A 14,642-nucleotide genomic window follows, 5' to 3' on the forward strand; every position below is an offset into this window, starting at 1 on the left:
GGGGGCGTGCGCGCCACGCGCGTGCAGGGCAGGCTGGGCGCCGGGGCAGCACCCTTCCAGGTCCCAGCGTCTGTTTACCAACAAGCTGCCATGGCTCGACAGCTCCGCATTCCGACGCGCTGAATAAGCGGCCGGCGCTGGCGATCTGCTTTCCCACTCCCTCGCAAAGCCGTGGCAGCGTGGGGCCGTGCAGACGCGCAGGAAAGGGCGGACACGGGTTCCGAGTCCCCGCAGCGTCTCCGGTCACCTCGCAGCTCAGTCGCCCGTTAGCCATCCCGGGCCCGATTTCCTAGCACTTTGGCCATCGTGACCCGAGATTGCCCGACTCTACCCGTGTCGCCCTAGACTCGGGGACGCCCAGCCCGGAGCTCACGCAGCGCAGCGCCGTTTCCCGGTGCGCGCTAACCGAGATGGGCGGGCCCAGCTCTGAGCCTCCCTGAGGTCACCCTGCCATAGCCAATCCCGGCTGCTTGTCTTAAGTGAGCGGGCGGGGGGGGGGGGGAAGGAACCCCCGTGGGGTCCGAGGAACCGAACCCGGGGGAAAAGATGGGAGCCCAGAACTTAGTGGGGGAGGGGAAGAGCCCAAAATCCCTTTCTCAGGTGAGAGCTCTCCGCCAGAAGGAGACCCAGAGAGACTCCCCCCTAACCGGGATCTGAAGTGTGAGGGTTGCTTGCTGGGGCTGGAGACTTTCAAAGGAGTTGGCAGAGAGAGTAGACGGTGTGCCGGGCCATGACCCTGTGGCCGGGCACCGGCCGCAATGACCTCTGTACCCTCTCCCCCTTCCTGGCCGCGGTGCCTCCAAAGTTGTCTTCCCAGACCTTGTCCCCGCCCCCTCGGTAGTGGCTGCTGACCCGCTTGGCCTCTACCCGGGAACCGCAGCCTCCCCCGATTTGTCCCATTCCCAGCCGTCCGGCCACCTCCTGTCCTATTCCTACCCTGGGCCAACAGCCCCAGGACACTCCTACCTGCCTGGCCAGCAACTCTCAGCCGCGCCTTCCTCAGCCCCGCCACTGGCCGGCCGAACACCCGCAGGAACTCGAAGCAGGTGAGTGTGGCCTCGGCTGCTATTCTCATCTCTGGGGTCTGGGTTGTGTTTTCATAAATTTCGCCCTCTTCTGATGGCACCGCAGCGAGCGGGATTCAAAGGTTCCTCGGATTCCCCGCGGAGTCTGGGGGAGGGGGAGGGCGGAGGGAGGGGAGGAGGGGAGAGGAGGAGCGGAGGCGAGTCGATCTAGGTCTCCTTTTTGAATCCGACCTGGTTTCGATTTGCAGTTTCGTAAAGCCGGGCAGGAGGGCTCCCCACCCCACCCCCTGGGGCAGTGGAGGAGTGTGTGTGCGCGCCTGTGTGTAACGGAAAACTGCCATAATCCAGATGGAGGGGTTGAGACCCAGCTTTTCCTCATCTTTCACTCCTTTCCTCCATATCACCCTTCTTGTCTCAGAAACCAGTAGGCAAGACAAACTCTGCTAAACAGAAATCAGTTCCCGGCTTGAGGTAGGTAGACAGCTGGGCGGGGTTCCTTCGCCTTTCCTGGGCCCCACCCCCTTTTTCCTAGAGGTGCCTAGCTCTGTCTGGTAGTGTCTGCAGAATCTGGAGGGAGGACCCCACCGACTCTTGTCCAGAGAACAGAGTTACAGGCTGGTCTACCCAGTCTCGAGGTTTTTCCCCTGGCCACTACAGCCTTACGCCTAAGCCATCCCTAACCATCTTCACATTAAACTTTGGAACAAATTAGTCCCCGCTCCTGTTGCCTGCGGTGTAGCTGAGCTCCAGAGAAAAGTGCTCCCTGGAAGACTTCAGTGAAGGCAAGCGGCTAGCTGCCCTTCCCAGTCCCGACTTTTGCGTAGCCGAACTGAGAGCCCAGGGCTGGCTGGCAGTGCAAGCCATAGACCCACTGACTCCTCAACCACACCTCGTTTGCTCCAGTTATCCCTGGCCTGGTCCCCAAAGATGTCCGTCCTGCCAGGTGACGTCATTGTAGCCAGCCCCAAACCAATCTTCTTTCCACCTTGTCATTCTGACATAAATAAACGAGCACCTGGAACAGGAAGCCACACTAGAATAGGGGCTCAGACTCCTTGTTTTATGGTTGGAGAAACCGAGGCAGGGAGAAAGGATGCGATGCGCATAGATCAAGGACACAACTTTTCCAGGCTCCTGGACGAATGGGGCCAGCAGAGGGGACTTTGGGGGGGAACTTCTCAGGACCCCCGACAGTCAACAGCCTTCTGTGGCCGGGTGGGGGATGGGCCTGCTGGGTTGCTAGGTCTGGCTGGAGGGGGGGGTGTAGAGTGTTACAAAGGAGCCCCTTGGACTCTTCTTTTTTAGATATGCTAATATACACTGGGGAAGTAGGAGCAGGAGGATCCTGAGTTTGAGGCCCCGCCTGGGCACCCTATTATATATGGTGAGTGGGCACGTGGGGACATATGTGGGTTTTTTGTTTGTTTGTTTTTGTTTTTGTTTTGAGAATGGGGCAGAAGAACCTGACCTTACCCTTGGGAGAACTTTCCTAACAATAAGGTGGAGTGGTCCGGTTTGTCTTCCATATTCTTGCCTTCCCTTGCTTGGTCCAAGAAAAAAATGGAGTGAAGAATTCTATTACACGCTTTACCCGGATCCAACGAAGAAAAAAAACAAACAACAACCAAGACGCGTTCACGACAAATATGGCTTTAAATAGACCGTAGCGTTTCGGGATTGGAACTCTGCCCTTTCCTGAATGAACGGTTAGAGGACGAGAGAGGGCTTGGGGTGTCCCACACCCACACTCCGTGTGCGCCTCCGTCCCAGGGAGGCGCTTGGCTCAAAGCGAGCCTCACCAACACCCCATTGAGGCCGCGGGTGCGGCGGCCGCGCCTCCAGTGAGGCCCTGGGGACCCGTTATCGCGACCCGGGTAGATCCAGTTGTGACTTGCCACAAGCAGCGTAGAAAAGGCAGCTGTTCCGGGAGGCACCTGGAAGGTGATCGCTCGGCGAGAGTTCGGCCATCTAGGCTGTCTTCCTTCGCTCTCTGCGAATTGCCTGGTCCGTGCCGCCGAGGAGGAGGCGGGTGGTCGCTTGGCCGCCAGCCCCGGGCGAGCGGTGGGGTTAGCAGCAAGAGAGGCGCGGGCGGGAGCGGAAACCCGATGGTTTTTCTGGGAATTGGCGGAGGCTGGGATCGCAGGGGCAGGATCTGAGAGCCCGCAGCCCCCGAGGGTTGCGGTGAAGGGATGCGGGGGAGGTGAAGGCGGTGGTGACCGCGATCTGAGGGCAGGGACCCTGACGTGTGTTGGGTGAACCTAGCTGGGCGTGGATGGGACTGAAGCTGTGCTCGCAGCCTGGGTACGGGGGAGGGGGAGGGACGTTTCACCTTCTGTCCTCAGCGGTTCTCACAGCAGACCCCCACGGAGCAAGGGGACTGTCAACCGAGCATTTTGTCATCGGGAGCAAGCAATTTGCCTCCTCATCCACCCACCCCTCATCTTCCTGGACAGTCTCAGTGTCCTGTAGAGTGGCCCATGTCGGGGCCCAGGTTTCAGGAATGGAAACCCAAGGCCCCAGTCCTGGCACCACAACCCGCAGCGGATTCCTGGAGAACCAGGCCGGCTGTGGGAGTGGGGTTGGGGGTGAGAGACACACCAGGTCCTATGCCACAGCGCGCCCACAGCGCACACTGTAGCGATTTCTGGACCTGAGTCACTTTCCCTGCCACCAGGAAACCCTCTGTGCGACCCAGAGGGAAAACGGCAACCAGGCATCAATGTGGCTTCTAGGTCCCTGAAAAAGCCTCCCCTGAGCCAGCCAGGCCGAGGGCAAGAAAAGGATGGTCACTTTTACTATGCCTTGATGTTAGCATTCAAGGCTGATTTCCACAAGACCCCTTGGCAGGGCAAAGTTCGCTTTGAACTTTTTTTTCTGAACTTCAAAATATTACTTTTAGGTTCTTTGAGTCTTGGGTGTGCTGCCCTGCTCTTCTCCAGGGCAGTCTATTCCAATCAGGCCCTACCCACCGACCTCCTACTGCAGGAGCTAGGGTACCCTAACTTGGACCCTTAAGGTCTTCTGCTCCCAGGTCCCATAGTGTTAGCTTCAACAGGACAAGGACTATAGCTTAGATCAGCTGTTGCTGGACTTAGAGTTGAAACTGGCAGAGAGACAGGCAGGGTTCCCCGCCTCCCCCTCCCCCCACTGAGAATGGGTGATGGTGGAGCCTGTGTTGTTCTTGCTGTTTTTGCTGTGCAGTGAGCCTGTGAGAATGGACTGACTCACCTGGTCACTCCACATGCCTACAGAGAACCCGGTGCTGGTGCTGTCTCCAGGGTCCTCCCAGTAGCCCCTGACCAGGAAGCTGCGCAAGCCTAGAACCATCTACTCCAGCCTGCAGCTGTAACACCCAAACCACCAGCCGTTTCCAGCACATGCACTACCTGGCACTACCTGAGCCCTGCCAAGAGAGCTTAGCTGGCAGCGCAGCTTGGACTCATCCAAACCCAGGTAGCTCCATCCCTGCCCCATGCAAAGCGTCCTAGTCTGTGCTGTCTGAGAGCTCACAGAGAAAGTCCCATGATCCTGCCAACACGGCTTGTTAAGGAGTGCCCATAGCTGGTCAGCAGCAAGGGCTGACGGGCATATATTAGAGTTAGAAGAGCAAGAGTAGGAAGAGCAAGAAGAGGAGGGCATCCAGTACAGAGGTTGAGACTGAGGCACTTCCAGAACTGGAGGGATAGAGCCAAGGTTCCCAGGACTCACTCTCTGTAGCTCTTTCCCTTTTTCACCCTCTTTCACAGATACCCTGAATCTGTTCCCATTTCCTCCCAAAGGTAAAGATCTGGTTTCAGAACAAACGCTCCAAATACAAGAAGCTCCTGAAGCAGAGCTCTGGGGAGGCAGAAGAGGACTTCTCTGCAAGACAGGCCTCCCTGTCTCACTGCTCTACAATCTACCCCAGGCAGGCTCCCTGCCTACCAGTGGCTATGACAAGAGCTTTGGAGCCTGGTATCAGCCTCACTCCCCAGATGTGCTGGCGCTTTCTCAGATGATGTGAGTCTGGAGGAAGGCTGGTCAGGCTCCAGACCTCCTGTCAAACCCAGGGCCCGCACCTGCTCCCCTTCTGGGAGGAAAGGAAACCAGCTCCAGATGGATTTTCTCAGAAGATAAGAAGCTAAAGGAGAGAAACTGAGAGAGAGAGAGAGAGAGAGAGAATAGTCTAAGCCTGGCTCTCTAAGCCAGATGGCTGAATGGGGGTTTCAGTCTTTGCAGTGGTCCCTGGTGCCACCACTGACTGGACACCTCCCTCCCTCCAGGAGAACAAAGGCTCCAGAGAGAGCTTCCCTGGCTAGCATTTAGATTGCCGCAGGCTTGTCACTCCTTCCCCCTTCCAATGACTGCAGCCCACCACAGCCTAGGCTCCAAACCAGGAAGAAAACAAAGCTATTATTCCCGGCCTGCATCTTGGGCCCTGGCAGCCCTTCCATGAACAAAACCACAAGCAAACACAGAGTCTCTGTTGTTGGCCACCATAAGGTCCCCGACTTTCACCTACTAATTATCAGTGGTGGTCCAATGTCCAATGGTGGAATAAGCGTTTAACATGTAAGAGGCCCCAGCACCGAAACAAAAACAGGGAGCATTGGCCAGTGTGTGCTTCTCTCTTTTCAAAGGTCCTCTACCCCCAGATCTAGCCATTTTGAGTCAACAAGTCATGAGCTTAATCACTCATCTAATTCAACAGATATGTATTAAGAGCCTAGGCCCACTACTTTCCATCCTTGATACTTAACGAGTCCACCGTCCATCTACACATATTTTTGGAAACCCAGAAGGAGGAATGGACAAACAGAAATTCTCTGGCTTAGTGCAGGCACAGCTACCCCCCAAATAATGGGGTAGCCTTGGCACTTCAGCTCCTCACAGTTGACTCTATCCAAGAAACTTCGCCAGTTCACTGTTATTCTGTCCAGCATTCCCAGGGACTTGGCATCTCTCAAATCACAAGCTTCAGAGATTAAAATGTATACAACCCCCCCGGGAGTCCCTAGTGATAGACATGATCGTCTCCTGGGTTCGTCCGGGTTGGAGCTGGTTGCTCATCTCTTCTCTCTCATCTGACATTCTCCCCTTGACCAGAAGTCATAGACACTATTCCTTTTTTAATTGATGATTTATTTATTTTTATGGGCATTGATGTTTTGCCCGCATGTATGTTTGTGTGAGGGTATTGGAACCCCTGAAACTGTAGTTACAGACAGCAGTGAGTTGTCATTTGGGTGCTGTGACTTGAACCTTGGTCCTCTGGGGAAGAGTATCCATTTCTCTTTACCACCGAGCCCTGTCTCCAGCTCAACACTAGATTTCTGTTATACCTCTGCCACCGGCTAGCTTTGTGGCTCTATCTCTGGAATGTCCTAACAATGCCCATGGCTTCATATGAAACGGGAAGAGGCTCACATAGGGAATGGCCACTGTCAGAGAGGCCATCCCCAGCACACGGCTCCTGGTCCAGCTGTGGAAAGACTGAGGCACCTCACAGCTACCTTGTCCTGCCTTTTCGGTCCAGGCTCACCTTGAGAGAGGAATGAGCTAGACTAGCCCATCTGGAAGAACTGAGCTGCTGGAGGTGGAATGGCTTTAGCCTACAGAAAGGGGTAGGTGAGGAAAAGCACTAGAAAGAACTGGAATTCTCCATCTAACATCTAGAGATCTCCTGCTGGGTAGGTCCTGGGGATACCACCCTGACCGAGACAGATGCTTTGAGCTAACATGTGGCTGAACGGATGGCTGGAGGCAGTGTGACCAGAGGCAGAGGAAAAGCAGGACAGAGGCCATGTGGGCACTGCCCAGAGGCTGTAGTCCAGTGTGGGCTGATGGGGTTAGGGCTGAGTGGGAAGGCTGGTCGGCTCCCAGAGCATCAGGACCTGGCAGCACTGTGATTCACCCATGCCATCGCTCCCAGCTCCCACCGCAACACAGCTTGGGGGTGGGTGGGCTGAAGACAGGGCCAGTCATTCAGGGAATTCAGCCCGGAGTGGCCCCAGGGGCTGGGGAGGGGCCTCCGATTCCAGGCAAAAGGCTTCAAAGGCTAACTTCTCTCTCACTGCCTGAACCTGTTCCCAATCACGGCAAACTGAGGGTCCCAGGCCCTGGCTGAAAAGCCCAGTGGGGCACTTTCAGCCAACCCCTGAGCTAGAAAGAAACTTGGTTTGGGGTCATAGGGAGGACAGGGAGTATCGCATTCGCATTCGGTGGCAATGTCGCACCTAGAGATGCCTTCGAGCATTCCTTCTTTCATCCACTAAATAGCAGTCACACCCGGGCCCCCAAAGACACATGAGAGAATCCCTCCATGGGCAGCAAATGCCAGCTCCTAGAGATCATAGAACAGTGTGGAATGAGCACGCCCGCTGGAGAGATCCCCTTCCTCTATCTCCCTTTCAAAACCTCCCCGGTCCTTGGACCACTGCTCCGTGGCTCTAGGGGTGGCTGGCCCCAGAAAGCTCCTCTGGGTCTTCTCTGAAGCCAAGGGCCCTGGGGGAAGCTGTTCCCTGCCATGCAAGGCTACACACTCCTCTTTCCACTGAGCAAGATAAGATCTACCGCCCCATCTCGGAAAGCCTCCAAAGGCAGATTAATTGGACAGCCCAACACGAGTCGCATCGTTAAAACAACAGCCCGGGTTGTAAAGTTAAGTAGCAGAAGCGTAATTGCTCTCCCAGCCAGCGACCAGCTGAGCCTGAAGGCACCCCTGCCCTTATCCCCTGGTGCCCTTTCCAGGGAAAAATGAGTCTCTATTCCACTTGGGAGCTGGTCCAGTTGCTTCGGACTTCTAGGTGGTGATGGGCTTGGAGGAATCCCAACAAGGAAGGTGCCTCACCTGCATCTGGGAGCCACCAGGGTTACTGAAGAGGAACCCCAAAGTTTCTTCCCAGGATGAAGCTCCAGTGGGAACACTGGATCCATAAAGAAAAGGGAAGACTGAGGGTAGACTTTGGTCTGTAAAGAATTCCAGCAGTGGATACTTGCTTTGTGTAGCCTTGGCTGTTCTGGAACTCACTCTGTGGACCAGGCTGGCCTTAAACTCAGAGATATGCCTGTCTCTGCCCACCAAGTGCTGGGCTGAAAGACATGTGCCACCACCACCACCTGGCTTGCTGGGTCTTAACCTCTCTGTGCTTTATTTCTTATTTCCTCAGACAGGAACGATGATAGCATTTGCTCCGCCATACGGTTGTGATGATGAAATGAGAAAGTGCTCGTAACAGCTTTGACACACAGGGTGCCCGGAACGCAGTAAGCGCTTTATAAAATGACATTCGCATCTGCTGCTGTGGTGACAGGAGGGCACAGCTCGTCCTGAGGGTGAGTAGTTCCTGTAGCCATCGATTCACCTCCTGCCTAAGCCCAGAAACCTGGCTCCCCAGGCTAGGGAGGAAGGAAGGGGCTGGAGAAACAACCCAGCACATTGAAGCCAGCACTGTCGGAGAGCAGAATGTGGGCAAGGTCCCCGGCTCAAAGTGGGCACTGACCATCTGAAGTCAGCTGAGGCTGCAGAAAGAGCGGCGTGTCCAGGGGTCTCGGCCACAGGAAAGCAGCCTCCTTCTGGGGAGCTCACTGCACCCCCCATCCCAGTCCCATACTCCTCTGTACTATTTTAAGGTATGCCCCCCATTCTCTCCCCAAACCAAATGAGATTCAATTAATTCAATTAAAGCAATTTTGGAAGCAGCTCCTGAAGGCTTTGGATGTGAGATAATTACCAGTAATTTGCTTCTGTGAAGAGGAAAAGGTTACACGGGGTCTAGAGTGGGGAAGGAGGCAGCCCCCTCTCCTCACCAAATGCACCCAGATCTAGAAGGATTCCACACAGCAATCTTAGCTGCCCTCCCATTGGCCAAATTGCTTGCAGGTGGGAAGAGGGAGAATGAGGCAGTGGGAGGGGGGTGGGAAGACCCTGGAGTGACAGGCTGCCCCTCCTCCATCCCTGAATCTGTTGTGCCTGTGTGAGGTGGGGGTGGGGAGCTGCTCCCCCCCCCACACACACTCTAGGGCTTCATAGCTATAGCAGCTGATTACTCAGCCCAGGCCTCACTCGAGTTTGGATGCCTGGGCTTGCCTCTGGGATTGGATCCAGAGGCGATGGAATGTTATCCAGGTAGATGAGGCCTGTGTAGACGGAGCTTTGGAGATCAAGGACTTTCCTAGAATTTATAGGGGATATGGGCCAATGGGGCCAGAACCACTGGAGGTGGACAGTGACTGGCTGGCCTGCTCCCAAGTATCAGGAGGTTCCCTCCCACAATCTCCCCCCCCCCCCCCATACTTCAGTACTTTCTGGTTCTGCCTAATCAAAATCCCTTCCATTGCCTTGGTGGCAGTCCACTGTCAGCTTTCTGGCCCCTGGGCTGCTGAAGCCTCTTCCTTCCCAAAAGCATATTACAGGTATTTCTTTCCCCCTCCTCACTTTGCCTGAGATAGGCCTTTCCTTGCCAGGCCTCAGGTAGCCTAGAAGCTGAGGAGGGTATAGCTGGGTAAGGGGAAGGAAAAAGCTCGGTGCCTCTTTCCTTGGGATCCCATGTTTCAAGACAGGATGATTTAATAGTTAGGATGCATGAGAAAAGGCCACTTGATGGTCCTGGCAGTGGTGTCCCACACTTTTCATCCAAGAACTTGGAAGGCAGAGGCAGGCAGATATCTGAGTTGGGGGCCAGCTTGGTCTACACAGTGAGTTTTAGGACAGCTAAGGCCACAAAAGAGAAATCCTGTCTCAAAAAAAAAAAAAAAAAAAAAGGAGGAGGGAAAGGAGGAAGAGGAGGAAGAAGAAGCTGCTCACCCAGAATTGCCGCTCATCCAGAATTGTCTATCACATCGCATCTTCTACCTGAGCTCCTCTTGTTCCCAGAAGGGGTTCTTCAACTTTTTTTTTTCTCCCCATGGCACCCAGTATAACCCTTCTCCTAGCCAAAGGGCTGTTGGAGGTGAGGCCAGAAAGGAATTCCCTCAGTGAGTCCTTGGTGCCCTCTGCCTCTTCACAGTGGCCAAGCTCAGAGAGAAGCCTGAATTTCCAGCACCCCATGCCTCTACCTCGAAAGCTCCAACCAGCTCGCATCCAGTACAAAGGAAGGGGTGCAAAGACACTGTCGTTCCAGAGCCCATGTTGACAGGCAGGCCTAAGGATCCTAGCACAGGGGTTAACTCGAGTGTGGGAAGGTAGAGACAAGAGGGTCAGTATGTATCAAGTTCAAAGCCAGCCTGGCCTACGTGGGACTCTGTCAAGGAAGGAAGGGAGGAAGAGAGGAAAAGAACATTTATGAAAAGAGGCTGGGTGTGATAGTATATGCCTTTAATTCCAGCATTCTGGAGTCCTGGGCTAGCCAGGGCTACATAGGGAGGTCTTGTCTCAAAAGTAAATTAAAAATAAATAAACAAATATTTAAAAAGAAGAAAAGAAGTCTGCAGTGTCTCTCTGTCCCTCTCCCTCTGTCTGTGTGTGCATGTGTGCAGGAACACGGATCTCTTATTTCTCTCCTCTGGCCTTTCTCTTACCCCAATTTTTTTTTTTCCTAGCTAATATTTCCTACAAATGTCTCCCTAGGTGCTGCTGGGGAGGGAGGCTGAACGGCCTTTGCTAAAGATAGGGCTAGGGCTGGGTTCCTTCAGACTTCTCCAGGGATCCTTTTGTTCCCCTGCCCTGACACTGAGGGAGGGCTGAAGGGAGCTAGGGTCCCAGGCTAACAAAGAAGATGGTGGGCTTGGAGGCCTGTGTTTTCTACTGTTTGCTGGGCAAGTTATAGACTCCCTGAGACTCACGTGATTTCCTCTTTGCCTGGGACTGGCAGCAATACCAGCTTTCCCCTCAAGGCTAGGGTTTTCTAAGGCAGAGGACCTCAGAGTCTCCTGTCAGCCTCACATCTCCCCAGGAACCTGGCTCTGCTTCCTTGAATGGGACTGGAGACATTCCGCAGCTCTTTGCAACCCCAGACACAGTTGGCTGGCATGGAGCTGATGACCAGCTGAGCCAGGTCTGGCCAGCCCAGACCTGGATCCCGTGGTGAATGGCCGACTTTCTGGTCATTACCTCCTAGTGCCAGTTCTCAGCTTCTCTAGCTTCCACACAGAGAGGTGGCGTTCACTTCCAGGGGGGTGGTGCCCGGCTGTAGATTTCACACAGGACATGTTTTCATCGAGACTAGCTCCCTTTCAGAGCTCAGCTGAGGCTTTAGGAGGGTGCTTGCCCTTGTCTGGAAGGAAGAAGACTGGTCGATCGATGACACCCCATTGTCAAGCCCATGACTAAAACATAAAGCAAATAATCAGGTCAAGTGTGCTGCCCTGGTCTCTGTCTCTGTCCTGCTTTACGCAAAGGGAGGCAAGACGATTTACATGCTCCCCCCAGACTGGGGTTCCCAGAGATCAGACGGGGTGGGCTTCTGGCTCAGTAGGTCCATTATTTACTACCACCCCCAAACTCTGATGTTCCCACTCCCTTTATGAAGATGGGCTGAGGGAGGGGTTGGCAGAGGAGAGAGCCAGGATGGGCAGCTGGGACCTTCGTTCCTCTCCTTCGCACCAGCAAGGCCTACACAGCCACTGGCCCATTCCTTTCTCTGGACAGAGGAGCGGTTCTTGTTCCCTGCAAGCTGGGGCCTGTGTAGACTACCCCTCCCAGCCCTCGAGCTGTCGGGAATTCTTTGCTCCAACAGATCCTCGGGGAAGCCAGACTGCATGGGGCTTCTGACATGCCTCTGCCCAGCCCCTGTCACATTCCCTGAGCCCAGGGGGATCACGGGGATCCACCAATGCAGGGCCTTCCAGCCCTGTGACCCTAGGCCTTTGTCTCACCTCCTGGAGGCTCATGCCTCCTCCCTCCTGGAACCTGGAATTCTGCCTTTAGACTCAGAGCTGGGCCCTTCCAGGCTTTGGCAACTCCTTCTGAAAAATAAGAAATAACCTCTCTTGCACTGCTCTGAAAATTTACCTTCCTTCCTAGACAGACTTTATCACTTTGGTCCTCTGGAGTGCAGCTCTTCAGCAGAGAGAGCCTGGTCAGTTTACTTTAACCCTCTGGACCTCTCTTTCCTCACCTCTGAATCAGGGCTGAAGAGCAAAATGATGCACCCAGGGGCCAGGGGTCTGGCTCAGTTTGTAGGGTACTTGCTGGTCCCATCCCCAGCCCTATATAAACTAAGCCAATCTCTCCAAGCATTCTGGAAGCAGAGGCCAATGGGTTAGAAGTTTAAATGTTATTCTTAACTAAATAGTGAGTTTGAGGTCAGCCTGGACTACAGAAGAACCTGTCTTTTAAAAAAAAAAAAAAAAAAAAAAAAGTCTGAAGGCCTCAGAGACTGGGAGAATGCATGTTGGGTAAGCTGTGAAGTACAGAAACCATGGTGGAAGGTACAGCTGCTGCCCCCTCCCCTCTGCCCCAGCCAGGGAGGGGTCATGCAGAGTTTCCATTGTTGTGATTAAATCAACTTGGGGAGGACAGGGTTTATTTGGTTTTCAAGTGATAGTCTGTCATCAAGAGAAGCCAAGGCAGGAAGGAACTCAGGGCAGAACTGGAGGCAGTAGCTGAAGCAGACACACTGCCCATTGGCTGTCTCTTCAAGGCTTGCTTTCTTATACAACCCCAAACCCCTGCCCAGGGCCTGGGCTCTCCCACATCAATCATAAATCAGGAAAATTGCCCACAGGCCAATCTGACGGAGACAGTTCCTTAGTGGAGGTTCTCTCTTCCCAGGTAACTCTAATTTGTGACAAAAACTGACCTGTGCAAGGGTACATGTCTACCCTAGGAACCCAAAAGCTTACAAGGCTAAGTTCCTAGCTGGGCAGTGGTGGTGCACACCTTTAATGCCAGCTCATGGGAGGCAGAGGCAGGTGTATCTCCCAGTTCGAGGCCAGCCTGGTCTACAGAGTGAGTTCCAGAACAGCCAGGGCTACACAGAGAAACCCTGTCTCTGAAAGCCAAAGAAACAAACACACACACATAAATAATACAACAACAAAACCCACAAACTGGGCTGGTGGCATGGCTCTGTGTGTATGGTACCTGCCGCTACCAAGCCCGATGACCTGAGTTCAAGCCCAGGACCTGCAAGGGCAGAAGAGAAGAAACTCCTGTAAATTGTCCTCTGACCTCAGTGTTGTTCTCTGACCCCCTGTGTGTGAGCACACACGTGCATAAAATTCGTTTGAGAAAAATATCTTTTAAAAAAAACCTCTGTGGAGTGCTGCAGTATAGAGACTACTAAGCAAGAGAATTTTGTCATTAGAGTCTCTCCCAGGGTCCCCAAGCACCTCTGCCATTCTCGGCTCTGGAGCCTGCTCTAAGCAGGTCCACTGTGAGCAGACCCTGATGTGAGCAGCCTCCTTCAGACTTCAAACACACACACACACACACACACACACACACACACACACACACACACACCTGCATACACAGGCACACACACAGATGTGTAGGCGCACAGACATACACCCAGTCACACACACACACACACACACACACACACACACACACACATTTCCTAGGGTTAAGCGACAGCGTGATGGCTAAATACAAGCTAAATATAAGACTTCAGTAATGGTTCTGCAGTATTTCCCTCTTACAAGGGAAATGGAAAACAAGGAGCTGCTGTCAGGTTCACCGTGGCTCTACTGTCATCCTTTCTGCTGGTTCTAGGGTACAGCTCTGTTCTTAAGTGACTGTCCCTTCACCGTAGCTGAAACACAGCAGATTTACATCAGAATCGATAAAGCGTTTTCACTACAGGAGGAGGAATCCTTTAAAAAATTTTTTTTCAGTGTGTCTGTGTGAATTTACAGGCATGAGTATGCTACAGGTTTTGGTAGCTGGTTCTGTCTCTCTTGTTTCTGCTGTACGGCGTTCTTTAGGCGAACTGGCCTAGGACTTTCTGAAATTTTGGGGCCGCTCGGTCTCTGTCTCCCATCGCACTGGAGGATGCTGGTATTACAGATCTACACCATTGAGTCGGGCTTTTGTTTTGTTTTCCAAGAGAAAAGAAAGGGTTTCTCTTGTGTAGCCTTCGCTGTCCTGGCTCTCACTCTGTGTATACCAACAGTCTAGCCTTGAACTCAGAGATCTGCCTGCCTCTGTCTCCTGAGTGCTGGTGCCGCCACCACCCAGCTATTTTTTGTTTTGTTTTGTTTTTCCCCTCGAAGCATTGGTTGGTTTCAGGAATCAAACTCACAGTGTGGCAAGTGATTCTATCCGCTGAGTCATTTCACCAGCCACATAAAGAGGCATTCTGTAGGAGACCGCCTCCCACTCACCTGTGAACATCCACTGAGGGTCCTAAGGCCTCCCTGGGTTGGTGGTCGTGCCTGAATTGCCCATAGGTGATTTTATGGAAAAGTGACAGATGTTCGGTGAGCTCCCATTGTGGTGCCGAGCCCATGTCCTTTCTTCAGCAGCCCTATGAGAGAGATGATTAGCTTCATTTTATAGGCGAGTGAAAGCAAAGTTCGGGGACCTGCAGCTACACAGCCTCAGCCATCTCACCTGTAAGATGGGATCCTAATGACACTGGTCTTGCTGGGTAGGGTAGTTATCAGGATTCAATAAGACAAGATGGACCTCAGGAAAGCCCTTGGCACAGAACCTGTGTGACTGGCACATAGTATGTCCTCAGAGAGCATCTT

General features: G+C 53.6%; 1 long non-coding RNA gene and 1 other non-coding gene across 2 annotated transcripts in view; one reads left to right on the top strand and one right to left on the bottom strand.

Moving 5' to 3' along the window:
- The window catches only part of LOC132655161 (uncharacterized), a 31,981-nt gene extending 30,890 nt beyond the window's left edge, over window positions 1–1,091 (bottom strand). Inside the window, exon 1 of the long non-coding RNA XR_009592828.1 lies at window positions 967–1,091. This is a non-coding gene — a long non-coding RNA (uncharacterized LOC132655161). The remainder of the gene's footprint in view (window positions 1–966) is intronic.
- LOC110551195 (uncharacterized) lies at window positions 912–8,701 on the top strand. The gene is made up of 5 exons (XR_009592827.1): window positions 912–1,046; window positions 1,274–1,496; window positions 2,331–2,409; window positions 4,277–4,478; window positions 8,174–8,701. It is a non-coding gene; the product is annotated as an uncharacterized LOC110551195 (transcript).
- Window positions 8,702–14,642: the final 5,941 nt, after the last annotated feature.

The sequence above is a fragment of the Meriones unguiculatus genome, chromosome 7, assembly GCF_030254825.1.
Source record: "Meriones unguiculatus strain TT.TT164.6M chromosome 7, Bangor_MerUng_6.1, whole genome shotgun sequence".
Classification (NCBI taxonomy): domain Eukaryota; kingdom Metazoa; phylum Chordata; class Mammalia; order Rodentia; family Muridae; genus Meriones; species Meriones unguiculatus.